The 27592-nt window shown below is 40.8% G+C and overlaps 1 protein-coding gene and 1 pseudogene across 9 annotated transcripts in view; one reads left to right on the top strand and one right to left on the bottom strand.

The window, feature by feature from the left end:
• AUTS2 (activator of transcription and developmental regulator AUTS2) overlaps positions 1-27592 on the top strand; it is a 1126706-nt gene that overhangs the window by 39576 nt on the left and 1059538 nt on the right. The gene's annotated exons all lie outside the window — the stretch shown is intronic.
• On the bottom strand, positions 10265-11587 carry LOC132232358 (heterogeneous nuclear ribonucleoprotein D-like; annotated as a pseudogene).

Below are 27592 nucleotides of genomic sequence, written 5' to 3'. Positions count from 1 at the left end.
TAATTTTTTTAGAACATGTTACACCTACTTGATATCTCTTAAGGTGTATGTATGTGAAGAACCTTGAAGAAATAATAAAATTCATTCGAGCGACAAAAACACAGTATATGATGATGAAAAATACGTTTATTTTTTAATGTACACATGTTATGTAAAATTATTTATTTATCTAAGATGCACCTACACTGAATTTATCTGAAAAATAAACAAGTCAATATTAAGAAAAAAATTGTAAATGGAAGATTATAAGAGAGGGTTTCACATGCCAGCAAAAGTTACTGGAATGCTATGTTTGGCCCGTGTGCCAGGGGTTGCCCACCCTGTCCTAGACTAAGTTCTACTCATACATCAAAACTCAGGTGACTAGGCTTCTGTATTCTTTCCTTGCTCTAGAATTAATCTTATCATCTGTAGTTAGAGCCTTGCTTACACCTTTGTTCATTGGCCCTATGTTCCTATATCTCCAGGGCCTTGCAGGCACAGCATGTACCAAAATCCACAGTGCACACTGGCTGTTTTGTTTAGACAACCATGGGAGCTATGAAAGGTAACTAACTCACTGTAAGTAAATTCAATAAATAAAAATGGGTTTATACAAAACATAGATTGAGAAGATGTAGTGTTATTAAGAGTACATATGGCTTCTTTTATCCCCCTTCCCCTCTGTCCCCCTAGCTTTCCCCTCCTTGAGTGCCTGAATATGACTCAGGTTTAAAGAATTCAATTTCCTTTTTTGTAGAAGCTCAACAATTCCATATCATGAAGTGTTTTTATTTCACATAAATGTTTTATAGTCATTAGTTTTTGCAGGACCTTTCTCTTATGTCTTGCATTTCATTTGGAATATCCTAAGAATAAGTTCAGTTTGGTATTCTGTCCCCTACTAGTGGTTGCATTTGATGCCCAAGGTCAAGGTGTTGATTGATGAGGAGATTTCCCTTTAAAGTATTTGTAGCCATATGCAATTGAGGGGGCGGACTGATTCTCAATATGGTGCAATGGAAATAACTCAACTGGAAGGTAACCTAACTTGATTTTGTAGTTCATTTTCTTTGTGACCTTGGATAAGTTACTTAACCTTCCAGAATTACCACAATTTCTTCTAGTGCTGATATTCCATGATTCTCGGGGGAGGATTCACTTCCGTGGAGAAGCTTTAAAAGTGGATACATTTTTAGGTTAGATGACTTCATTCATTTAGTTCCCCTACTCCCTCCCCAACCCGTTTTGGAGCAGTAACACTGCTTGTTATGTAGTAAAACTACATTACCCAGGACTCTCAAAACGCTACAGTTCTTATGCTATTTTTTTATTTTTTATTTTGGAGGGGAGACAAAAAGAAAAAAAGACAGTTAAACAGCTTGTTCATATACATGAATCAGGACAAATTCATCCCATTTTTCTACATAGACCATATACATAACTATATTCAGTGAGGTGCTATGTAGTCTTAACTGCAAAAGAAATATTTGGTTGGTTTGCCATCCTCAATCTAGGAAGAACTGTACTTCATAGATACATTTTGAGGGTTTTCATTTAGAGTTGAGATAAGAAATTTCCTTGGGTGGAAAAGCCTTGTGTATAGGAAGATGGCTCCTAGCTTTTGTATGAATACATTGTGTATCCTTGAATATGTCACTGAATCTTTCTGAATTTCAGTGCCCTCAATGGTTAGATTTGATAACATTCTGATTATGAATAGCTCTGTGATTATACAATTCCAGGCATTTATTTTAGGCTCCTTCCTGTTCTTTTCCTTGAAAGATTAACAATATCCCTATTTCCTCCCCCACATACTCCAAGACAATTGTTGATTTCTGAGGGAAAGGAGAATTTAAAAATTTTAAATGGTACATTCAAGAGATGGTTAGGCACTTCCATCTGCAGGCAGCCTCAATTACCTTGTATTAGTTATCTACTGTTGTATAACAGTATTACCACAAACGTAAAGTTTTTGTGGCTTAAAATAACACATTTATTATCCTACAGTTTCTGTGGGCACAGGTTAGTTGGGTTCTTTTTTTTTTTAAATGTTTTCATTACTTTTATAGAGAGAGGAAGGGAGAGGTAGAGATAGAAACATTGATGAAAGAGAGTCATCAATTGGCTGCCTCCTGCATGCCCCACTGGGTTCTAGCCTGCAACCCAGGCATGTGTCCTGACCAGGAATTGAACCAGTGACCTCTTGGTGCATGAGATAATGTTCAACCAACTGAGCCACACCAGCCAGGCTTAGTTGGGTTCTTTGCAAGGCTTCAGTCAAGATGATGTTGCCCAGGGCCCGAGTCTCATCTGAATGCTTATCTGGGGAAGGGTCTGCTTCCCAGCTCACTCAGGTTGTTGATGGAATTCATTTCCTTGCAGCTGTAGAACTGAGGATCTTATTTTCTTACTGACTAGGGTCTCTCTACTCCTGGAGGCTGCCCGCAGTTTCTTGTGACGTGTGGTTCTTTCACATGGTTGCTCACTTTCTCATAGCCAACCAGAGAGAAAACAAGGCAGATACCACAGTTTTTTTGTCATGTAATCATGAATATCTGTCATCTTAGCTGTATCCAAGAGGTTAGAGGCAAGTCACAGATTTCTCCCACACCCAAGGAGAGAGGATCATACAAGGGAAGAGCATGGACACCTTAAAAGCTTGTCAGCCACACCTATGAAAGATAGAAACCATAATTAAAATTTTTTGTTTGTTTCTTCTTTTGCATCTGTGCTTAAATATCTTACTTTATAATAGAGCCTCAATAACCATTGACTAATTGACTGAAAATACTTCTGTTCAGTAAAGCTTCTAGCCCTATAGTTGTTGTTTTTTTCTCAAATACGTTTTTATTGATTTCAGAGAGGAAGAGAGAGTTAGGAACATCAGTGATGACAGAGAATCATTGATTGGCTGCCTCCTTCATGCCCCACACTGGGGATCGAGCCTGCAACCTGGGCATATACCCGTATTGGGAATTGAACTGTGACCTCCTGGTTCATAGGTCGACACTTAATCATTGAGTCATGCTAGCTGGGCCCTATGGTGTTTTTGTATTAAGCTCTCATCAGATATAGGTGAAAGCAAGTTTGAGGCCTTTTCAATCTTTTGCTTTCCTACCCAACACTCCAGTAGTAGCATTTACTTAATATGAAGAAATTCCCTACCATAGACTGAATTATGTACCTCCATTCATATGTTGAAGGCCTTACCCCCAGTGTGATGGCATTTAGAGATGAAGCATTTGGGAGATTATTAGATTTAGATGAGACATGAGGGCTGAGCCCTCATGTTGGGATTGGTACTCTTATAAAAAGAGGCACCCTGTGTCTTTGCCCTTCGCATGTGAAGTTAGAGAGAGATGTGGCAGTCTATAAGCCAGGAAGAGAACTCTGGTCAGAGATGGACCATGCTGGCACCTTGATCTTAGACTTATAGCCTCCAGAACTGAGAAAACAAATGTTTGTTGTTAAAACTGCCCAGTCTATGGTATTTCATTATGGCAGCCCGAGCTGACTAAGTCTTCCCCTCCCTACCATCCTCTTATTCTGTGTGTATCAAAAGCAAGAGATAACAACTAAGTACAAAGATTGCAGGATAGCAGTGACTCCCTGGCAGCCATTGAGCTGGTGTTTAATTGCAACCATACCCGTTCTTTGCTCACCGTTAGTCATAGCTATGTGTAGAGAATCCCTAGACTTTTTTCTTTCTGGGCAAAATGATGATCCAAAACATAATGCCCTCGGTTTTTAAGTGTCTGATTATCAAGCAGGAACACTTAATGAAGAAAAAAATGTTGCTTTAAAAAAGCCTCAATGGTAGAAACTTACATAGTGAATTCTAAATTTCTTATTCCTGAGTTTTATTTTTTTTTTTAACTTTTGAAATTCAGTTGTTTGTCATTCGTTTGTTTGTTCATTTATTCATTCATAGGTTGAGATGTAGAGGTCTCTCAGGATCCTTCCCCTGGTGTTCTACTTTTCTGACTGTGATAAAATTGCTTTATCTCTCTAGGTTTCCTCTTGGTAAAATTGTGATATTGACATCTATCTAAAAAGAATGAAATAATTACATAAAGCTCCAAGCACATAATAGGTGCTCATTGAATGACAATTTGACTAATTGTAGAAAAATGATTGAAATGTTACATTTATTCAGTTTCATTTTTCATACCAGCAATGGTATCATGATATAATATAGTAGAAGTGAGTAAGATTATAGGGGTGGGGAAGGAACCAAAAAAACAACAAAACAAAACAAAACAACCACTGTCTTCTGCTTGAAAACAAATATTGAATTCCTGATCAGGTGTTTAAAAAATATTTCTAAGCCATATAAAATTTGTTTTTGATAATTGCAGTCAAAATTATCAAGCAGTAAAAGTCATATATATGTATATATGTATATGTATATGTATGTGTATATAGATATAGATATAGATATATATGTATATATATTTTGACCTGGCATTTCATTGCAACTTAACTCACAAATGACTTAGAGGGAGGATCTTAAATTTTAAGAAGTCCATCCCTTTCATTTTATAGATTTGGAGGCTGAGAGCTTTGTGCACTGACATATAATTAGAGGAAGGAAATAGGTGTCATAAATCTTATCTTTTATACAAGCTCAACATTTTCAGAAATTTCATTGGAAGAAACTAAACAAATTTAAACCTGTGAAACCCATTGGGGTTAGCCTGAAATACCTCCCCCATTGTCCCCCACTCTCCCATGTGTCATCTCTGCTTTGAAGAGATTGTATAGTTGCATTAGGAGTCAAGTGTCAGACTCCCTCAGTGTTCAACACTCAGTTTCCTACTTAAAGGTGGATTGTATGGGTTTTTTGGGAGGCTAGGGAAAGAGAGGAGTGGAAAAGAGACTTCCAGCCTGGGGCTCTTACTGTTCCCTTCCAGGGGTGGGCAAACTTTTTGACTCCAGGGCCACAATGGGTTCTTAAACTGGACCGGCCGGAACAAAAGCACGGATGGAGTGTTTGTGTGAACTAATATAAATTCAAAGTAAACATCATACCATAAAATTATTTTCGTTGCTACTTCATAACTGTAATATTGCTACTGTTATGAATCATAATGTAAATATCTGATATGCAGGATGGTCTTAGGCGACCCCTGTGAAAGGGTTGTTCGACCCCCAAAGGGGTCGCTACCCAGAGGTTGAGAACCGCTGCCTTAGGGATTTAGGGCCTGTGAAAACACATTTAGTTCCCTGAATGGCAACACATAAATAGCAATGAACCTTAATTGAAAAGGTGGAGACCAAATGGACTAGCAGTCAGGACTTTATAGAAATGACTAGTGGCATGATGGTGTCTGCTGATATGGTCTGGATTTTTTTCCCCCCTACACTTTTCCCCCTCCCCACTTCCTGGGCTGGAAATCCTAGAAGGAAGGAAAGGAAGGGAGGGAGGGAGGGAGGAGGGAAGGAAGGGACCATTAACTAAACTAGGATTCTAGCATTTAATACGGAGCGTTCCTGGGTGGACTGGAATTTCAAAGGAATGAGAGGTCCCCAAGCATCTTTAAAACCAGTATGTTACAACCTGACTGCTACCTGCAGTTTGCCAATTACCCAATTATGACACAAATTTGCACATTTTTTTTTAAAAAGTAGGCTGCTACTATTCTTCCTTATACAAGGATTTTAGTCACTGTACATCTTGTGTCTTTAAATAATGTATTAGGAACATTTTCAAGTCTGTAAGTGCTTTTTTAATGAGAGTGTGAAGATTTTAATGGGACTAGATTGCTTTTCATGACATTTCAGAGTGACTTAATTGTAAAAATGTTGAGAGTCTGTATTTTAAAGTTTGCTAAGTATGTCTGCTATGGATTATAGTCAGACACTTAAAAGGATGGATGGATGGAGAGTGGAACCAGATAGCTTTTTCCTCACTACTTTCCTCCAAATATTGGCTCTTTGCAAATAAGGTTATACCAAACCTGGCACAGGTCAGGGTTCTCTTGAACCTTTTAATTAAACAATAGGAACTGAGACCAGTAGGGAAAGTTTCAGAGACAGTTCCTTTAAAACTTACTTGGGCAGCAATATATGTCTGAGGGCATTTCCTATCTCTTTTTACAGAACCAGGAGGCCAGGCTACCTTTCTTTTTTTATACTCCCTTTTAGTCCCTGAACTCTCTTCTCTGTTCACTTAAAAACATATCTGTCGCCGAAACCAGTTTGGCTCAGTGGATAGAGCGTCGGCCTGCGGACTGAAAGGTCCCAGGTTCGATTCTGGTCAAGGGCATGTACCTGGGTTGCGGGCATATCCCCAGTAGGAGATGTGCAGGAGGCAGCTGATCGATGTTTCTCTCTCATCGATGTTTCTAACTCTCTATCTCTCTCCCTTCCTCTCTGTAAAAAATCAATAAAATATATTAAAAAAAAACATATCTGTCTTATTATGTCTCATTTCTTTTGCAATTAATTTCATTGTATTTCTAAAATATTGTTACTTCCAAATAACAGTTTACTATTTTAGTGATGAGAATTTTAGACTCATCATGAAACTCGGTTTTTTTAATCTTCAAAACAATGTGGTTATTTAGAGGTCTTTTCCTGCACAAATGTTCTTAGGGTTCTAGAACCTGCAGCAGACTTCTCAAAATTATATCTGACTAGGGCCCAGTGCACGAATTCGTGTACCTTGAAAGGAACTGTGGGCCCTGAGGCTGCAGTGGGCATAGGGGCGGGTCTCGGTCCATCCTCTGCACCCCCACCAGGCCCCTCCCACAGTGGCCCCGGTCTCCTGTCTGCCAGCAGCCCCACTCCCACCACTGCCACTCCCACGTGCTGGCCCCAGCTTGCACCTGCTGACAGTGTGGTGCCAGCCATGTGTGCGAGTGGCGGCTGCTGCCCTGATCGCCCCTCAGGAGCAGGGGGAGGTGGAGAAGCCTTCAGGAGCGATCTGGACTGGCAGCCACCACTCGCACCCGCTGACGGACCCGAGCGATCAGGGCCGAGTGATCGGGGCTGGCTCTGGGTGCCAGCAGGTCGTGTGAGTGGTGGCTCTGGTGCTGGTAGTGGGTGCGAGTGGGGCTGGTGCTGGCAGCAGGTACAAGCACCTGGCAGGACCACAGCATGTGGGAGTAAAGAATTTTCAGTAACCACCAGAGGCTTGCCCTGATGACAGCGACCATCACCCCACCTAGGTCTGGCATCCCCACTCAACTGCTTCACCATCCCACCACAGCTGATTCCCACCATGTTTCGCATGTGCCCCCTGGTGGTCATCGTACGTCATAGCGACTGGTTGTTCGGTTGTTTGGTTGTTCCGCCGTTTGGTCTATTTACATATTAGGGTTTTATATAGAGAGATGGTTAGGCACTTCCAACACCACTCTTAGTCAGGGTTTGTATTAGTTTCCTAAGACAGGGATTACTGTAACAAAGTGCCACACACTGGGTGGCTTAAAGCAACAAGAATACATTCTCTCACAATACTGGAGGCTAGAAGTCAGAAAATCAGCATGCTAACAGTGCTGTGCTCCCACTAAAACCTGTAGGGAATCCTTCTTTGCCTCTTGCTAGCTCTTTGGCAGGTTTTGGTAGCTCCTTGCTTTATAGCTGCTTAGCTCTAATCTCTGCCTTCTTTCTGAATACCTTCACCTGGTGTTCTCCCAGTGTGTCTCAGTGTTCACATGGCCATTGTCTGTGACACCATGCATATTGGATTAGGGGCCCACCCTATTCCAGTATGACCTCATCTTAATGAATTACAGCAAACCCTGTTTCCAAATAAGGTCACATTTTGAAGTATTGAGAATTAGGATTTCACTATATCTTTTTAAAAAAATTAAATGTATTGGGATAATATTGGTTAATAACATATAAGATTCAGGTATAAAATTCCATAATTCATCATCAGGTTTTTGCATTATGTGCTCATTTCCCATACTCTAGTCTCTGTCCAGCACTATATATTTGACCCTCTTTACTCTTAATCCCCCCCACTCCCTTCCTCTTTGGTAATCACCATACTGTTGTCTGAATCTATGAGTTTGTTTTAATTGTTTATTTGTTGCTTTCTGTTTTACATTCCACATATGAGTGAACTCTTATGGTTTTTGTCCTTTATTGTTTGATTTATTTTACTTAGCACTATACTCTCGAGATCCATCATTTTTTATGGCTGCATAGTAGTCCATTATATGTATGTACCAGGTCTTCTTTATCCAGTCATTGGTTGAAGGACACTTAGGTTGTTTCTATGTCTTGGCTGCTATGAATAATGCTGTAATGAACATAGGTATACATATATCTTTATGAATAAGTGTTTTCAAAATTTTCAGGTAGATACCCAACAGAGATTGCTGGGTCATATGTTAGTTCTCTTTTTAATTTTATTGAGGAACCTTTATATTGTTTCCATAGAGGCTTTACCAATTTACATTTCGACCAGCAGTGTATGAGGGTTCCCTTTTCTCTACATCCTCTCTAACACTTCTTATTTCTTGTGTTCTTGATAATAGCCATTCTAACAGATCTGAGGTGTTATCTCATTATGGTTTTAACTTGCATTTCCCTTATAACTGGTGAAATTGAACAACTTTTTCTGTATCTGTTGGTCATTTGTATGTCTTCTTGGGAAAAGTGTCTGTTCAGGTCCTATGACCATTTTTAAATTTTTGTTGTTGAGTTGTGTGAGTTCTTTATGTATTTTGGATATTAGTGTCCCCTATTGGAAGTATTGTTTGCAAATATCTTCTCCCATTTGTTTGGTTGCATTTTTGTTTTGTTGATGATTTCTTTTGCTGTGCAGAAGTTTTTTAGTTTTATGTAGTCCCATTCATATCTTTCTTGAAGGGACACATTCAACCCCTAATGGGATTCTATTTCATAAGGTATCGAGGGAGATTCTGATGTAGCCTGCACAGGTTCCCAAAGCATGGTTCCTGGTCTACATGCACAGAATTCCTGGGGAGCACTAAAGAAATTTTATACATTATAAAAATGGTTTAAAGAAGAAATATAATCCCCAAACGCATGTACCTACTACCCAGTTTAAGAAATAAAACATTACCAATACCTCTGAAGGCCTTGGAAAGCTTGGGGGTATTTATTTAAAATACAGATTCTCTTCTGAGCAGTTAGGTCAAGGAGATCCAAGACAATGAGTTTTAGAATTTGGTAAATTTTCTTCTTTTATCCCAAGGTGGTGTATTTTTTTAAAAAAATATATATTTTATTGATTTCAGGGAGGAAGGGAGAATGAGAGTGAGATAAAAACATCAGTGATGACAGAGAATCATTGATTGGCTGCCTCCTGCACGCCTCACACTGGAGGTGGAGCCCACAACCTAGGCATGTGCCCTGACTGGGAATCAAACCTCGACCTCCTGGTTCATAGGTTCACGTTCAACCACTGAGCCACGCTTGCTGGAGAAGGTGATATATTTTTTAGAAGATCTAGAAGATGTAACTGTGGAGTGAGATGGGATTTTTTTTCTTTTTATTACAGAATAAAAACATGCAAGGGAAGGTTTAATGACATTTTCCCACACTGTAGTAGAACAGTCATCACTCTTCTTCTTTTTGGGATGGTTTCCTGAAAAATATCACTTATAGTTTTTTGATTTATCTCAGATCTGTGGCTTAGACAGAATTTTAGTGGTACACTCTTGGATTTTCATGAGATAGGTATGTATGTATGAAGGTAAGTGACCTGTCATTGATTATGCTCCTTAAAATCTTTCCTCTGGGAGTTTTGTGAAGATTAATGTCTGCTAGATGATTTTAAGTTTGTGAAATGCCTTGAGTTCCTCGGTGGAAGCGTTACATAAATGTAAATAAATTATGCAGCACCTGAATTTGGTTGTTTATCATTTTTTGTGGTGGGTTTTAATTAACAACTCAGTGCTATTTATGTTGGGTGACTAGGGAAAGGTCTTAATCACTCAAAGGTGGTTCAAATAAGTAGGCAAGAGCAGCATTTAGGCTGGTACCCAGGAAGGAATAAATAAGCAGGACCTCTTCTGTAAATTAGGAAATTTGTCATTTTCTTTTCTTTTCTTTTTTTTTTTACATGAGGAAGCATTTATTTGAGGTTTAACATGAATCATACAAATAAAATTTGTATTTGTATAAACACAAATTCATAACAGCAAAGGACAAAGTAAAAACAAAGAAAACTAATTGGCAGCTATCTACTTGTAAAGTAGAAAGTCTTTTACAAAATAATCATCTTAGATGAACAGAAGACCAATCTCCAATGTCATCCTGCAAGATGGTTGTTTTAGCAATCTCCTTCTATTTCCTCTAGTGTACTCTTTTAGTGTGGCTGATAATTGTTTTGATGATTGCCACTCTCTCGAGATGCCTTGCAGTAAGTACTCTGTTGGTTGCTGTGGTCTGCATATTTCTGTCCATATTCATAGTTCCCATAGTTATACCCAGTATAATCATAGCCACCACAGACACTATAGTTTTGATCACCACCATAGGCACTATTGTAATTTTCATATCCTTGATCATAATAGTTATTATATCCTTGGTTCCAGTTTTGGCCCTGACCTCATCCATGACCCCTAGTACCTCCTCATCCACCAGCTGCAGCACCTCTTCCTTCATTTTATTGTTGCTGTTGCTGCCTGTATACCTCTTTGGGTTTTGTAACTTTGATCTCACACTTCCCAGAATCAATTAGATGATATCTGCTTTCTAACAATGTCTTTACTGCCTCTTCATCTTTATCTATATATATAAAAGCCCAGTGACCAGAATGGCAGAACGACCAGAACAACTGACCGCTGTGACGTGCACTGCAGCAGCCGACCAGCCCAATCCAGGCCCCGATTGCCCCCCCACCCCCCCGCAACTGCCCCCGGCCCCTCCCCCCGGCTGGCCAACCTACTACAGCCCCTCCTGCCTGCCGGCTGGTCCCTCCCCCCGCCCCCCACCCCCATAGGCCTCGATTGTGGGCCAGGCTGAGGGATCCCACCTGTGCACGAATTCGTGTACCAGGCCTCTAATGTGATAAAACATAACCTCTTCTTTCATTTGTTGCTATATCTAAGGGAAGTTCAATATTTTCAATCTCTCCAAAGTATTTTTTAATTTGTTCTTCAGAAGTAACTAGTCTTACATCTACCCACAAAAACTTTTTTGGGGGGGTTCCTCCCCTTTTAAAGCGTGGGTCCTTTTGGGAGGTCTATCAATTTGCCATCCAGTTTGTGTTCCTTCAGTTCCAAAACCTTATCACCACTATCAGTATATTTGAAAAGATGCCTGGGTTGTGGGCTTGATCCCCAGTGTGGAGCATGCAGGAGGCAGCTGATCAATAATTCTCTCTCAGATCCAAATCCTCCTGATCTTCCGGTGACTGGATCTGTTTTAATTGTACGGTCTACAACTTTCCCAAATGGATACACATATTCAGTTAGATCTTTCTTGCATCCAGCTCAAGCCTACAGTAAACATTTTACCGTCATCCTGCTGATTTTTTTGCACGTTGATCTTGGATCCCTGTGCGAATTCCTCTGTGTTGCTGTAGTCGTTCATGTTCTTCACGGTGATGGCTGTTTGGCAGGGCGTGCTGGGTGCAGTCCTAGTCGCCAGTCTCGGCAGCAGGGGTGGCAGAGCTTTGTATGGAGCTGGATTTAAAACTGTGACAGAAGAGCGAATTGGCCATTTTCCATGGCACTTACTGAGCTGAGCTCTGGGTTAATGCCTCCTATGAGTTTACAGTGTGCTGTTAGAGACTCAGCCTTTTTACTTATTTTTAACCTATTTACAGTTTGTCTCAGACTTTCAGATACCTTGGACCTCTTCAGTTTTCCTGAGTAAGCTGGAAACATTTAAAAAAAAAAAAGGTATTTGGGGAGCAATGAGGCTTCTGACAAACCACCTTAACTTTTGGTATGCTGTGCTTCTATAGCCCAAGGAGCTAGGCTCTAAACTACCTCCCTTTTTTTGCCTATTACACAGAGCTTTGTGCTTCAGTAGGTGACACCATCCTAGGTCCGCTGAAGCGTGGAGATAGGAAAGTAAACCCCTCAATCTAGTTGCGCCTCCTTGGTTTGCTGTGTTGTCAGAGTTTCATTAGTATGCTTGTTTTTTGCCCTGTTGTTCTGTGAACAAAGAGTTACTTTATCCCCTTCCCATGGCTGACCCCATACTTGTAACTTTCCTCATTTATTCACCATTTCTATTAAGCACTGTTTGGTGCTAAGCAGTGGACATGTGTGAGTTATACAGAGTTCTTGATGCTATGGAGCTGTCCAGTGGAATATATAATTATTAAAGAAAATAAAAGTCAGAACCAATAGCCTAATAGTTATAATTAGATGAGGGGTGTAGTAGTGGGACTCTAACCCTGCCCTGGCTGTTTTGAGGAACAATAATTCAGCAAAATCTGGGAGGATCCCTGGAAATTAGGAAGGAAGGTGAAAGAGCAGGGTATTTGTCTTCTAGGAAGTATACCATGAAATTAGTTTCTATTCATTTCTCTGCCCTTCTCCTTCTATACACTGTCTTATGTAGAGGCACAATTTCAGCTATCCAAAGTGGGCCAGTTTGCTATGCTTGGGTGATTGGAGATTGGGGGCTATAGGAAAGGGGTGGGAGTTGAAGTTGAATATAAGTTAGACAGCAAGAGATGGTAGAGTAGTTTTGTTTCACTGGAATGAGTAACTCATTAAATTGGGCATACTGTTTCTCTAAATTGTGCTCTGGTAACTTTTTTGGAACTCTAGGGCTATCTATAGACCCTTGAGGGTCTGGAGTGGGTTAGGGGTTTGGGAGAGATACACTTGCTGAAGGAAGTCCTTCTCTGCACTCTATCTGTAGGAGACAAGACAGTGTAAATATATTTTACTGTTTAGATGTAATTGCTCAAACTTCTGACGTTCAAGTCACCTGTTAAAAATGCACTTTTCATAGCCTTTTTATTGCAGACCTGCTGACTTAGAATCTTATCATTAGGTCTCCTGGCCATTGTCAAGCACTCTATTGAGAGCCACTGCCATGATGACATGGACTGCGGATGGGTCATTCAGAGCTTAAAGATGAGGACTTCCCCATTTTTGCCCCAGCAGGCTCCTGCTAGATTTCTCAACATCTTTCACCTCTGGTACCAGCTCCATAATTTGCAGGGCCCGGGGCAAAATGAATATGCAGAACCCCTTATTAAAAAATTAAGAAACTCAAGAGGGTGACAGCAGAGCATTAAACTAAGTATGGACCCTTCTGAATGCTGGGCTCTGGAAGACTGCATAAGTAGGCAGTCCGTGAGGCTCTGCTCACCAATTCTGTTTGCCTTTTAAAGTGAGCTGCTTATTGTTCCCCATGTACCACACTGTTCTTTGCCTTTGTTTCTTGGTTCTCACTGTGTGAAATGCTATTTTTAATCTCTTTTGTCTCATCTCAACTTACCTGTTTTTTTCATGTACTGTATTAGAATCCTGTGCAAGTTGCCACCACAAGACTGTGTGTCCTTTGAGGTCCCACTCTTCCTCATTCTTTTTTTTTTAATATATTGTATTAATTTTTTACAGAGAAGAAGGGAGAGGGATAGAGAGTTAGAAAGATCGATGAGAGAGAAACATCGATCAGCTGCCTCCCGCACGCCCCCCAGTGGGGATGTGCCCGCAACCAAGGTACATGCCCCTGACCGGAATCGAACCTGTGACCCTTGAGCCCTCAGGCCGACGCTCTATCCACTGAGCCAAACCGGTTCGGCTCATTCTTTTATATATATGTACTAGAGGCCCTGTGCACAAAAATTTGTGCACTCGGGGGCGCGGCGGTCCCTCAGCCCAGCCTGTGCCCTCTCGTAGTCTGGGACACCTCGGGGGATGACCACCTGCTGGCTTAGGCCTGCTCCCCGGGTGATTGGGCATAAGATGGCAATCAGACATCCCTCTGGCAGCCCGGCAGCCCTCGGGGGATGTCCACTTGCCAGCGGGGAGCAGGCCTAAACTGCAGTCTGACATCCTTAGCGCTGCTGAGGAGGCGGGAGAGGCTCCCACCACTGCCGCTGTACTGGCAGCCATCAGCATGGCTTGTGGCTGAGCAGAGCTCCTCCCATGTGAGAGCGCCCTGACCACCAGAGGGCAGCTCCTGCATTGAGCATCTGCCCCCTGGTGGTCAGTCTCTGTCATAGTGACCAGTTATTCCCAGTCCTTATGCTGTTAGGGTCAGTTTGCATATTACCCTTTTACTATATAGGATAGAGGCCTGGTGCACGGGTGGGGGCCGGCTGGTTTGCCCTGAAGGGTGTCCCAGATCAGGGTGGGGGTCCCGCTTGGGTGCCTGGCCAGCCTGGATGAGGGGATGATGGCTGTTTACAGCTGGTCACACCCCGGTCAGGGTGGGGGTCCCCACTGGGGTGCCTGGCCAGTCTGGGTGAGGGGCTGAGGGCCATTTTCAGGCTGGCGGGTGACTGAAGCTCCCAACCTCTCCTTTTTTTCTTTTTTTTTAAATTCTGGGATTTATTTACCTTCTGTGGCTGTCACTGGAGCTGAGAGCCGGCTTTAGCTCTGAGGCTCGGCTCCAGCTCTGAGACCTTGGCTGTTGAAAGCAAGTATCTGGGCTTTGTTTAGCTTCGATAATTGAAACATAGTTGCTTAGAGTGCAGCTCAGAGGCTGGCAGCGGCAGGCGGGGAACGTCACTGGCTTCCTCCATCACTGGAGCAAGCAAGCCTCCTGTTCGCTTCAGCTGCCTGGCTGCCGGCCGCCATCTTGGTTGGCAGTTAATTTGCATAGCGCCCTGATTAGCCAATGGGAAGTGTGTCGGAGGTATGCTTAATTACCATGTTTGCCTATTATTAGATAGGATACACACATTTTATTGATTTCAGAGCGGAAAGGAGAGAGAGAGAGGGAGAGAGAGAGAGACATCAATGATGAGAGAGAATCATTGATCAGCTGCCTCCTGCACGCCCCACACTGGGGATCGAGCCTGCAACCCGGGCATGTGCCCTGACTGGGAACCCAACCATGACCTCCTGGTTCCTAGGTCAATGCTCAAATACTGACCCATGCTGGCCAGACTCTTCTTCATTCTTATATTCCCTTCCCTTAGATGAGACTCTGCCACCGTCTCCTCATAAGTTTACTGAGTAAAATATTTTTTAACCTGAATGCTTTTCTTAAAATTTAATTAGGTTACGGATCACTGGGAATATAGATTTGGTTCAGAGTGAGGTGTTGGAGGCAGCGTTGCCCCAGGTAGTGTTACACAAGGGGTCAGGCTGCCTGGTTATGACTGGTGTAAAATAGGTTGAGGAACAAGCCTATTTAGATACACTGAGGACATTTCTGGTAAGTTGTGTATCCTCTGTGGCTAACACCTTTGTTAGCTACCCTTCCTCTGATAACCAGTGTTTCCTTTCTGGATCTCTCATTGCCCTCTTGAGTTGCTGGGAACAACTTTTTCTAAGTCACTTAAGTGACTTGAAAGTGCTGTTAGCAGAACCTGAGGAAATATTTCTTGTGGTAGGAAGGTGACCATTTTGCTCAGTGGTTAATACTTGAAAACAGACGTTCTGGATTGTTTGAGCTAATGTGTTCTGGAGAATTTTCCTAAGCTGGATGCATTTGGTAAATGCAGTCATGGTTCAGTAGGCTGAGAATCCGGTGCTACACATAAAAGGACTGACTGTTCCTGTCTTGAGGTAATCAGAGATACCTATGAATTTGGACAAGAGGTCTGTGTAACCTCTTCATCTTACCGATGGTTGAGCAACTGTTAAGTTCAGAGAAGTTAAACAGCTCATTCAGGGTTGATTCAGATATTTAGTACCTGAGTTGGCACTAGAATCCATGATTGCTACTCCTTCTGAGGCCTCAGTAAATATTTGTTCAAAGACTGTTCCATTCTTACTTTGAGGGTTATCATCTGGCCTTGACCTGATGGAGTTAATGAAATGAAATATATACTTCTCCTTTGACATTGTGGACAATGAGGAGCTAAAGTGGACAGATTGACTAACACAGTTCTGTCCAATTGAAATATGGTGAGCCACACGTGCTGTATTAAAATTGAAAAAATAAAAAGAAAGAGGTTAAATTAAGTTTAATAATTTACTTAGCCTTAGATAGCAAACCTTTTTAATCATTTCACCATTTCAATACAGAAATATTAGTGAGATATTTACTTTTTTGTTCAGTACAGCTACTGTACTGGTTAGTGCAGGCCTATAAAATGTACTAGCCTATACATTTAATTTTTATTTTCCTTTCTAGGTTGCTTTAGCCCATACTATTTAACATACAAAGTTGGTGATTGGTGTGGTGGTACGAATTTGGGGTGTTAGCTGACTAATTAGCTTTAGTGTATAAGGTAAAGGGTTCAGGCAAACTCATAATACTCCAACATGGTTTACTGTAGGCACCTGTCTTCGTCTGGGGGACAGAAATCACCTGCACAAAGACATGGGCTGTCAGTTAAGGATAATTTCTCTGCTATTGACTCAGTCTTGGCTTTGACCCCCTGTCCGCACAGAGTTTGTTGCTGAATTAGAACCTTGCTCCTCTTACAGGGAATTAGGAAGGAAAGTGTGGGTTTTTTAGTAAGATTACTAATCAACATGTGAAATCCTGTGCAGTTTCATTAAAATCTAAGCAAAAAGTAGATAACTTGATCATTTCTTAGCCTAGGTAGATCATAGTAACTAGCAAATCAAGGCAGCAAAAGACCCACACACACTTATAGTCAGGTTTGCACTAGTTTCTAGATAAAGGGTAATATATATTTGGTCTTCAGGGTATGATTTGAATGGAAGTTTTTCCTTCATTTTTAAGATCCCTGCTCAGAGTCCACTAACAGAATACAAGGAGACAGCCTTGATTAGATTAGGCTAGATTGGATTAAATCAAATGGTTAAAGCCTTTGGAGCCTCTAGCTTGTAGGAGACACCATAATGGCCTTCATTGCATCCCTAAATCCTATTACTTAGTTAATCTTATTGAAGAATTCAGGTCTGCATAAAGGAGCATTGCCCTGTACTCTCTGTGGCGGTCTCTGGCCCTTAAGGTGAGCTGACAGATAAGAACTTTCTTGGAATAGGTTGGTTATGTTGGTTTGGGGCAAGTTATTCTAACTAATTTGAAAGTAGTAGAAACCTAAGTTGGTAGAGGGAGTATTTCACACAGAAAAGTAGTCTGTCTCCTGGCTGCCCTTTGGCCTCCTGGCTGTTAGTATCTGTGGCAGGGATTTTTAAGGCAAAGAGAGTCAGGAGAGATGTGTGTAAATAGTTGTAAAATTGGCTGCACTGTCATTGTGGCAGGTGTGAGGGTGGATGGATGGGTTGGAGCTTTATTTTTAAGCTTTGTGAAATCATCTCTTACAGCCTATATCCATTTTAGAGGCTGTCATTAAGAATCATATGCTGAGTATATAGTACAGTTGAGACACTGTGCTAGATGTTGGGAATAAAATAAAGAATCTTGGGCCTAGCTGGTTTGGCTCAGTGGATAGAGCGTCGGCCTGTGGACTGAAGGGTCCCAGGTTCGATTCCAGTCAGGGACATGTACCTTGGTTGCGGGCACATCCCCAGTGGGGGGTGTGCAGGAGGCAGCTGATCGATGTTTCTCTCTCATCGATGTTTCTGGCTCTCTGTCCCTCTCCCTTCCTCTCTGTAAAAAAAAAATCAATAAAATATATTTTAAAAAAAAAGAATCTTGGAATTTGGGAGCTGGAGGCATCTTTATCTGTGATTTCCTGGGCATATTTCTAGTTTTATTATAAGTGTGAGTTGTCTCTTGCCTATTTCTACAGTGACCATATTTTTCTGAAGCAAAACATTCTTTTTGTCATATGATTTTTTTCTAATTTGTGAATTTATAGACAGGCAAAATTTTACAAAAGCGTATAAATTATGTCAAATTTTATTATAGATTTAATGTCTTTTGGGAAAAAATGAAAACAAAAACAAGAAATTGGCACTGTCCAGTTCTTGGATGCTTCCTGCATCCACAATGAAGACTGGAGGGTCTATGAAACAAAATAGTAAATTTGACATAGAACTTTGCTAAAGGTATTTTAGTTAGACATCAGCAACTTCATACGTGATCATTACACACTGGATTGGCCTCCTGTGATGTGGGGAATGTTTTTTCAGGCATCTTTAAAAATCAGGTGCATACTGCCTCAGCTAGGAGCTGGTCGTCCACCATTCAGATTCTGTGAGTTAACTGGTTCACAAGCAAAAAGTAAGGCATCTGATGTTCTGTCTGGTACTCGATGAATAGCCATGAGAAGATTCCTGCATCCAAGGGGTGAGGTGACGCTCTGGCCGGGGGCCTTTCAGTGCTGTCTACGGAATGGGGACTTCTTTCTTCATAGAGCCTAGGGGGCTTGTAGCTCTTCATTTATTCCCCCATGTGGGCTCTGCCAGTTCTTAGGTCAAGAAAATGAGTTAAGCTTAGTTCTCTCTTTAACCTTTCTGGTGAAGTAGCCCTGCATCTGTGTCCTTTCCCTGAAGACAAGAGAATTTCAGGTGTGGACCAGACGTGGAGTCTGAAGAGCAGTTATGAGAGATTAATGGTTTTGATTTGTTTTTAAGAAGAAAAGTACAACTAGCCCTTTGGATGATGATAATATGTCTCTCCAAACCTCCTGTGTATCAAGTGTGCAGTGTTCTCTTCCTGTATAGCACTTGTATTTTCAAGAGCTAGGGTCATTGACAGAACACTTCTCACTCTTGAGTTTCAGAGCACAGCAGAGTACACAATCTGAAGCAAGGGATGTAATTTTCTCTAAGTGTACTAAGAATTACTTTAATACTCTGTATGTGCATGAACAAGCTCACACAGTTGTGTTTTTTCCCATGCTCCTTGAAGAGGAATAGCCCTCATTTTACTTTTAATGATTCCTGACTACTCACTTCTCCAGGTTACCTTTTTAGGAAACAGCTGCTGGAGAAATGTGTGCTCATTTTGTCCTCGAGAACTTTACTCCTGTGGCCCTCTGACCTGAGGCTCACCCAGCCTGCCCTCTTCTCTGCATCAGCCCAGCTTTGTTCTTCCGGGTCTCTTGTTCCCACTCTGAAGGAGACCTTCTTGCGTCAATTTAGTATCTATTTCTGTTGAGGCAGTTCCACATCAGAAGAGGCTGGGGAGGGAATTTTAAGGAGAAAATTGGATCTGGTTAGGAGAAATTTATAAAACTTCTGTATTATCTGCTAATGGTTCTCAGATGCTTTGGGGTCACAATATGAAAGTTCTGGTGGACTGTGAGAGCTGATCTTACCAGCTGTCAGGCAGCCCTGACTGCTTTTCTGTCTGTCCCATCTCTGCTCTTTCCATGCAGTTTGCCTAGAGAGCCCAAGTCCTCTTTTACAGTCTTCTTTAAAAATTAGAAACAAAACAAAACATGTTTTTATTGATTTCAGAGAGGAAGGGGGGGGGGAGAGAGAGAGAGAGAGAGAGAGAGAGAGAGAGAGAGAGAGAGAGAGAGAGAGAGAGAGAAACAGCAGTGATAAGAGAGAATCATTGATTGGCTTCCTCTTGCATGTCCCCTACTGGGGATAGTGCCCTGACTGGGGATTGAGCCATGTCCTCCACACCTCCAGGCTCTTTTAAAGTCTTCTTGATTTGCTTCCCACACCCACTGCTCCCAATCTTGCTTGATCCCTTTGGGAAGGAGGAGAGTTGCCCTCCTCTCCGTAGTTGTTGGCATGCCCAGGGGGAAGGAGGGCACAGACCCTTTCATGTTCTGCTCCAGAGGTCCATAGGAAGCAGTGATGATGCCTAAAGCTTATTGATTACTTAAAATGTGCCCAGCACTACTCAAAGACGGAACCAGAACACTCCAGTTAGTGAGTGAGTGACAAGCACTTTACGTGGAATATGTCTTTTACTATAGTGAGCCTGATAAAGTATATGTGCTGTCACTATCTTCATTTTACAGATGGGAAATTGATGTTGAGAGAGGTTCAGTAACTTGTGACTATGTACACCGCTGGAATCAAATGATAGAATCAAGATTCAAACCAGGCAGTCCAATTCCAGGGCTTGTGTCCAACTCCTCAGGGAAAGGTTGAGAGTTCAGAGTCAGGATAGTTTTGCTCATGGTAGCTTTTCTTACCTGGGATGTCTTCCCTTTTACACTGACGTCTTGTGGTCTTTATATTTTCAGTTCACTCACTAACTGGAGTGTTCTGGTTCAGTCTTTGAGGATGCCAACTCAAAGACTGTGTGTTTTAAAGAACCAGAAAGAAAAATGTTAGAGGTAGGCTTTATAAACTGTGCAGTCAGATAACAGGACTCCTGACAAGGAAATGGGGCCATAAGTGCTCATGCTTTGGAAAGATTAGTTCATTGGTGGAGGTGGTGTTTCTGCGGTTAATTTGTGTTCCTGTCATCATAATACGTGAGTGTCCGTATCCACAGTCATCGAGTGTGTCGAGTGTGTCGTCCAGTAGTCCCATAAAACAAGTGACTCTTCAGAGCCAGCACCAGTTGGTGCACCTGAATAACAATAGGGAAGCTTGTTGACCGTTTGGCACTTCACAGCCCAGTAATTAGAAACTGTAAAACAATAATACAGACATGAAGCAAATCCTCTGGTTAATGAAAAAAAATCTATAATCCTGCTTTGTGGCTGAGTGCAAAATCACAACTGGCTGCAAACACTTCAGGATTTTGATAGCTGTTTTATACATATAAAAAGCTCTGGGCTCTATATTAATTTGGGGGCTTCCATATTTAAAAAAACCCTGAAAACAGCAATCACCCGACTTTCTTGTTTTTCATTAATTTACTGCAGTGGTTCTCAATTTATTCTCTCTGGATCAAGAAGTTTCAGCATCATTGGAAACTCCTGAGAAATGCAGTCTTTTTGGGACTCTACCCCAGACCTACTACTCAATACTCTGGGGGTAGAGCTCTGCAGGTTATGTTTTAACATGTCCTCAAGGGGGATTCGGAGGCACTCTAGATTTGAGAAACACCCGCAAGTGGGTAGAGGAATTCAAGGGGTGGGGAATGGAGTCCTCTTTTGGCCTTTACCCGAAGAGGAGCAAAGGGCTTCTCTAACCATAGATGGATGGCTGACCTGAGGCATGATAATAATATATGAAGGCCCCCTGCCCTCAGGGGGAGGTTTCTCAGGGAAGGTGCTGTGACTTTGTGGGGACTGGTTGGGAGAGGGGACTTGGGCTGTGGCTTATAACTGGATTAGTCAGCTTTGACAGACCAAGATAGTACTGGACAGAGAAGGGATATGGAGAGGAGACAAAAACAAGCACCATCTTATTTCTCAAGCGGAGCCTTAGCAGTGCTGCTGATGTAATGTGCTCATCCTTGTCAAGAGCCATTGTTAAACACTGAAAGTTAGGATGGGACTGGGATGGTGGTAGGATAGATTTCCTCTTTTCCCTGTGTTCCCCCCCTATTTCATTTCTCTGCCTCCAGCTATCTTGGCCGATGGGATTTGTTTAATAACTTTCCTGGGATCTCCTGGCAAGCGGCTCCTCTGCCTTTTCCTTACTGCTTGTTGACCGCCGCAGTGATACGGGTTCATTTCAGAGCCATTAGAAGTCCATGCACAGCTGACTACTAAGATGTCTTGGAAAGGCCTCTTGGGAAATAAGAGCTTGTTGCCAGAGTGAAATGAGTTCCCAACTGGTGTTGCCACAAAGGCTGGGTTCCTGATGCTCTTTGAATAGGTTGGTTGACTGTCTGCTGAGGACAAAACCTGATGCAAACAGAAATACCCATCCTTTGGTTTCTTGGTATTTATCCAGCTTTATTAATTTTGCTCACATTTTAAAATTAGTTTAATTTGCTCACTTTTTTCTGCTTTTTAGATCATTGAGTTTTCTTGTTCCTTAACAACAAGGCATAGGACCTATTGTATCCTATTCTTTGATTTAATCACCTACATAGCAGGGGAAAGCCACAGGGATAGAGGTGAATGAGACATAACTTCTGTCCTCCCTGACCTGGAGGAGACTGATTTCTAGGGGGAAGAAACTAAGGAAGGAGTCATCCAGATCCTGGGTTCAATTTATTCTCTCTGTGGTCTTAAGTGGAAGAACTTTCTTGAATACCTGAATTTGATGTTGGATCACAAACCCAACATCATGCTTTATTTATTTATTACTTTATTTTGCTTTCCTGGGGGGAGAAAAAATTTTATGTACCAAAGTACCTCAAATAAAGGAACCATTAAAGCTTGATGCAATCTAATGTTAAGATACCAGAACACAGAAGTCTACTGTCACAGTGAGGCAAGGTATTGCCTATTCCATGAAATCTTTGGTCACTTAGACATCCAAGGAAGGAAGCTTGTTGCCGACACATCTGGAATTTTGGTAGAAAGTGAGAATGTGTGGACCATTCATCATTGTGAAGGCTTATTTTGTATTTTATCTTATTCTAAGGGATCTGTGGCTTGTTGGCTCTTAGCAGTACTTAGTTGCTGATTCTCCTTCTATGTGACATTTAAGGTTTATGGAGAAACCAGAGGCTCACACTAGAGTGTTTGCCTTCCTGGGCATGAGGAACGGCGGTCCTTCTGCCAGATGAGCGGGAGGGTCTAAGTCTTTAGGTCCTTAGATTTTCATGAGTGCTGTAGCCTTTCTGTATCTGGATAGGAAGGCTGTGACCCACTGTCCTTTCCAGCCAGCCTGTGCTTCATGTTGCTTTAATTAAATACACAGCTGATGATGTCAGCCTGGCTCCTGGCTCCCTTAGCTTCCCTCTTGGAACAAAACATCCGGGCAGACAGTTGTGACAATTAAAGTCTCAAGACCCAAGCTTCGTTTGTTCTGATGTAATTAAACTAAATCTGCCTAAACATCTCCAAATGCAGATAAAACCTAATGCTGATTAGAGGTGACCCTCTAATAAATCTGATTTGATTAGGCAGAACCAGTGGGGTGCAGGCAAATATCTGAGACTCTGGCCAACTTGATTATTTCTTTGGTTTTCACTTGAGGGGGAAAACCTGTTTGATTCTTTCTATCACAGAGTACTTGAAAACTATTATCTGTGACAACTAAAGGACTTAGGTGATATAAACAGTTAAGACCTGTGGACTTGTCCTTAAGAGTCTCAGTCAGCCACCATCTGGGACATGCTTGCTTCCTGACAGATCAATGGAGAATGGATTTTACCTGGAGGTCTGGCCTGGAATGCTAATTAAAAAGGACATTCTAAACTACACCCAGGCACGTTCCGATAAAGTCTTAGCAAATGTGGGTGGTGGAGGTTTTTTTTCTTAAAGTCACAGTTTCTTTGTTCATTAAAGTATAGAGAAAAACAAGCTAGAACTGCTTTCCTGTATAGCAAAACCTCATTGCCAATTTAAGAGAAATTTCCTTAATTGTTTTGTCTTCTGGCTCCTGTAACACAGGTCACACATCTCTTCTTAGCATTTATTACATTGTACTATAATTGTTGTTTTATTTCTCTTGTTCTGTCTTAGAAATTAGGGAAATTGTCTAATACTTCCTGATGTCTACCCAAATGCCTATCACATGGGCCCAAGGTACAGGGGTTGGCAAACAATGGCCCATAAGCCAAACCAGGCTACTATCTGTTTTTGTATGGCCATGAACTAAGAATGATTTTTACATTTTTAAATGCTTGAAAAGAAATGAAAGGGAGAGTATTTCATAGCACATGAAAATTATGTGAAATTCAAATTTCAGTGTTCATAAATAGTTTTATTGGAATACAGCCATGTTCATTCATTTATGTTATTGTTTGGCTGCTTTGTGCTACAAAAGCAGAATTGAGTAGTTGCACAAGATCCCATATGGCCCCAAAGTCTAAAAATATTTACCTGGTATGTTACAGAAGAAGTTTGCTGACCCTTTTCTATTATATAGTAGGTGTGTTGGAAATGCTTATTGTTTGAATTATTTCAGATATAAATCTGAGTTTCCAGATGGAGTTATTCTGATCCTGTTCGGGGATTGTAAAATGAATGACAATTGATGGAACTCTCTCTCTTAATATCTTTTTAGTTTAGGTGTTATGGGTGCTGGTTCATTTCTGAGAGCTAGATAATTACATACAAGTATTTTTCTTCTTAGTAACATAAAGGGCTCTGCTAATCCTTATGAACTTTCTTGGCTCTGAACCTGTTGTATGGGATGCAGAGATACCAAAAGGTACACAGAAATTAAACTAACCAGGTCACACAGTAAAGAACTGGGATGGCTCTGCATGTATTCATCATTTTCTCTAGTTGCTGAAGCCATTCATTGTGATGAAAAAGAATTCACATAAACTTGGGGGTATTTATGAGCAAATTACTGTCCTAGATTATGTAATGCATTAGTTCTTTTATTTTTTTAATTCTTTATTGTTCAAAGTATTACATATAGTATTACATATGTCTCCTTTTTTCCCCATTGGCCACCTCCACCTCCCAGCACATGCCCACACCTCGCTAGTGTCTGTGTCCATTGGTCATGCTTATATGCATGCATACAAGTCCTTCGGTTGATCTCTTAGCCCCGACCCCAATTTTCCTCTGCCTTCTGATAATTGACAGATTGTTCGATGTTTCTATGTATCTGGATCTATTTTTGGTCATCGGTTTATGTTGTTCACTATATTCCAGAAATGAGGGAGATCATGTGATATTTTTCTTTCTGCTACTGGCTTATTTTGCTTAGCATAATGCTTTCCAGGTCTATCCATACTGTTGCAAATGGTAAGAGTTCTTTCTTTTTTTACACTAGCGTAGTATTCCATTGTGCAGATATACCACAGCTTTCTAATCCACTATCTGCTGATGGGCGCTTAGTTGTTTCTAAATATTGGCTATTGTAAATTGTGATGCTATGAACATAGGGGTGCATATGTCTTTTCTGATTGGTGTTTCTGATTTCTTGGGCTATATTCCTAAAAGTGGGATTACTGAGTCAAATGGGAGTTCCATTTTTAATTTTTTGAGGAAACTCCATACTGTCTTCCACGGTGGCTGCACCAGTGTGCATTCCCACTAGCAATGCACAGGGTTCCTTTTTCTTCACATCCTCGCCAGGACTTGTCATTTGTCGATGATATCCATTCTGACAGGTGTGAGATGGTATCTCATTGTTGTTTTGATTTGCATCTCTCGGATGATTAGTGACTTTGAGCATGTTTTCATATGTCTCTTGGCCTTCTGTATGTCTTCTTTCAAAAAGTGTCTACTTAAGTCCTTTGCCCATTTTTTGATTGGATTGTTTATTTTCCTTTTGTTAAGATGTATGAGTTCCCTATAGATTTTGGAGTTTAGGCAATTCTAGTCCAACAAACTGGTCAACCTAGAAGAAATGGACATATTCCTAGAAAAATACGATCTTCCAAAACTCAACCAGGAAGATTAAAAAAATCTGAATAGGCCAATAACTATGGAGGGAATTGAAGCAGTCATCAAAAACTTCCAGCAAACAAAAGCCCTGGTCCAGACGTCTTCACAGAGGAGTTTTACCAAACATTCAAAGAACTAAAACCTATCCTCCTCAGACTATTCCAAAAAATTCAAGAGGAAGGAACACTTCTAAGCTCTTTCTATGAAGCCAGCATTATCCTAATCCCAAAACCAGATAAAGACACTACAAAGAAAGAGAATTACAGGCCAGTATCTCTGATGAACATAGATGCTAAAATCCGTAACAAAATTTTAGTAAATCAGATCCATCATTACATTAGAAAGATCATACACCATGACCAAGTGGGATTTATTCCGGGGATGCAAGGATGGTACAATATCTGCAAATCAACAAATGTGATACATCATATAAACAAATTGAGAGATAAAAATCACATAATCATATCAATTGATGCAGAAAAAGCATTTGACAAAATCTAACACCCTTTCTTTATAAAAACTTAGCAAAGTGGAAATAGAGGGGTCATACCTCAACATAATAAAAGCCTTATATGACAAACCTATAGCCAACATCATACTCAATGGGCAAAAACTAGAATCATTTCCCCTAAGAACAGAAACAAGAGAGGGATGCCCACTCTCACCACTCCTGTTTCACATAGTATTGGAAGTGCTAGCCATAGCCATCAGACAAAAAGAAGAAATAAAAGGCATCCAAATTGGAAAAGTAGAAGTAAAACTGTCATTCGCAGATGACATGATATTGTACATTAAAAACCCTAAAGACTCCATCAAAAAACTACTAGATTTAATAAATGAATTCGGCAGTGTAGCAGGATACAAAATTAACACTCAGAAATCTACGGCTTTTTTATGCACCAATAATGAACACACAGAAAGAGAAAACAAAAACACTACCATTTACCATTGTGCCAAAAAAATTAAGATACCTAGGAATAAACTTAACTAAGGAGGTAAAAGACTTGTACTTGGAAAACTACAGGACACTGAAAAAAGAGATAGAGGAAGACGTAAACAAATGTAAGAATATACCGTGTTCATGGATTGGTAGAATCAACATCATCAAAATGTCTGTACTACCCAAAGCAATTTATAGATTTAATGCAATCCCCATTAAAATACCAACGGCATATTTCACAGAACTAGAAAAAAATCTCCAAAAATTAATATGGAACAAAAAAAGACCCTGAATAGCCACGGCAATTTTTGAGAAAGAAGAACAAAGTTGGAGGGATCACAATACCAGATATCAAGCTACATTACAAAGCCACTGTTCTCAAAACTGCCATTACTGGCACAAGAACAGACATATAGACCAATAGAACAGAACAGAGAACCCAGAAATCGACCCAAGCAATTATGCTCAATTAGTATTTGACAAAGGAGGCAAGAACATACAATAGAGTCAAGACAATCTCTTCAATAAATGGTGTTGGGAAAATTGGACAGATACATGCAAAAAAATGAAACTAGACCACCACCTTACACCATACACAAAAATAAACTCAAAGTGAATAAAGGACTTAAACGTAAGATGGGAAACCATAAAAATTTTAGAAGAATTCATAGGCAGCAAAATATCAGACATATGTTGTAGTAATATCTTTACTGATACAGTTCCTAGGGCAGTGATAGCGAACCTTTTGAGCTTGATGTGTCAGCATTTTGAAAAACCCTTACTTAACTCTGGTGCCGTGTCACATACAGAAATTTTTTGATATTTGCAACCATAGTAAAACAAAGACTTATAGTTTTGATATTTATTTTATATATTTAAATGCCATTTAACAAAGAAAAATAAACTAATAAAATGAGTTCGCGTGTCACCTCTGACACGCGTGTCATAGGTTCGCCATCACTGTACCTAGGGCAATGGAAACTAAGGAGAAAATAAACAAATGGGACTACATTGAAATAGAAAACTTGTGCACAGCAAAAGAAACGATCAACAAAACAAGAAAGCCCACTGCATGGGAGAACATATTTGCCAATGCTATATCCCATAAGGGCATTAGTTCTTATAGACACCAGTATCTTTGTTTATAAGAACTTCAGTTCATTGCCAGGGAAATTCTTTTTAAAAAAATAAATCCATGGTTTAAAAAAGTAAACACTACAGAGAGTGATAGCAATTACCAAATATACACAGTGTGACCTTTGAGAACCACTGTGAAATTGTTTTGTGAATTAAATTATTATTCCTTTGATTATGTCTAGTCCCATTGACTGGTAAGGCATGTGCTTCAAGGAGGACAGATGAGATATAAGGAAAGTTTATTTTTAAGACGT

Source organism: Myotis daubentonii, chromosome 4 (assembly GCF_963259705.1).
Source record: "Myotis daubentonii chromosome 4, mMyoDau2.1, whole genome shotgun sequence".
In the NCBI taxonomy this organism is placed as follows: Eukaryota; Metazoa; Chordata; class Mammalia; order Chiroptera; family Vespertilionidae; genus Myotis; species Myotis daubentonii.
Note: the sequence above shows the minus strand (reverse complement) of the source record. Positions and strands in the feature narration are given on the sequence as shown.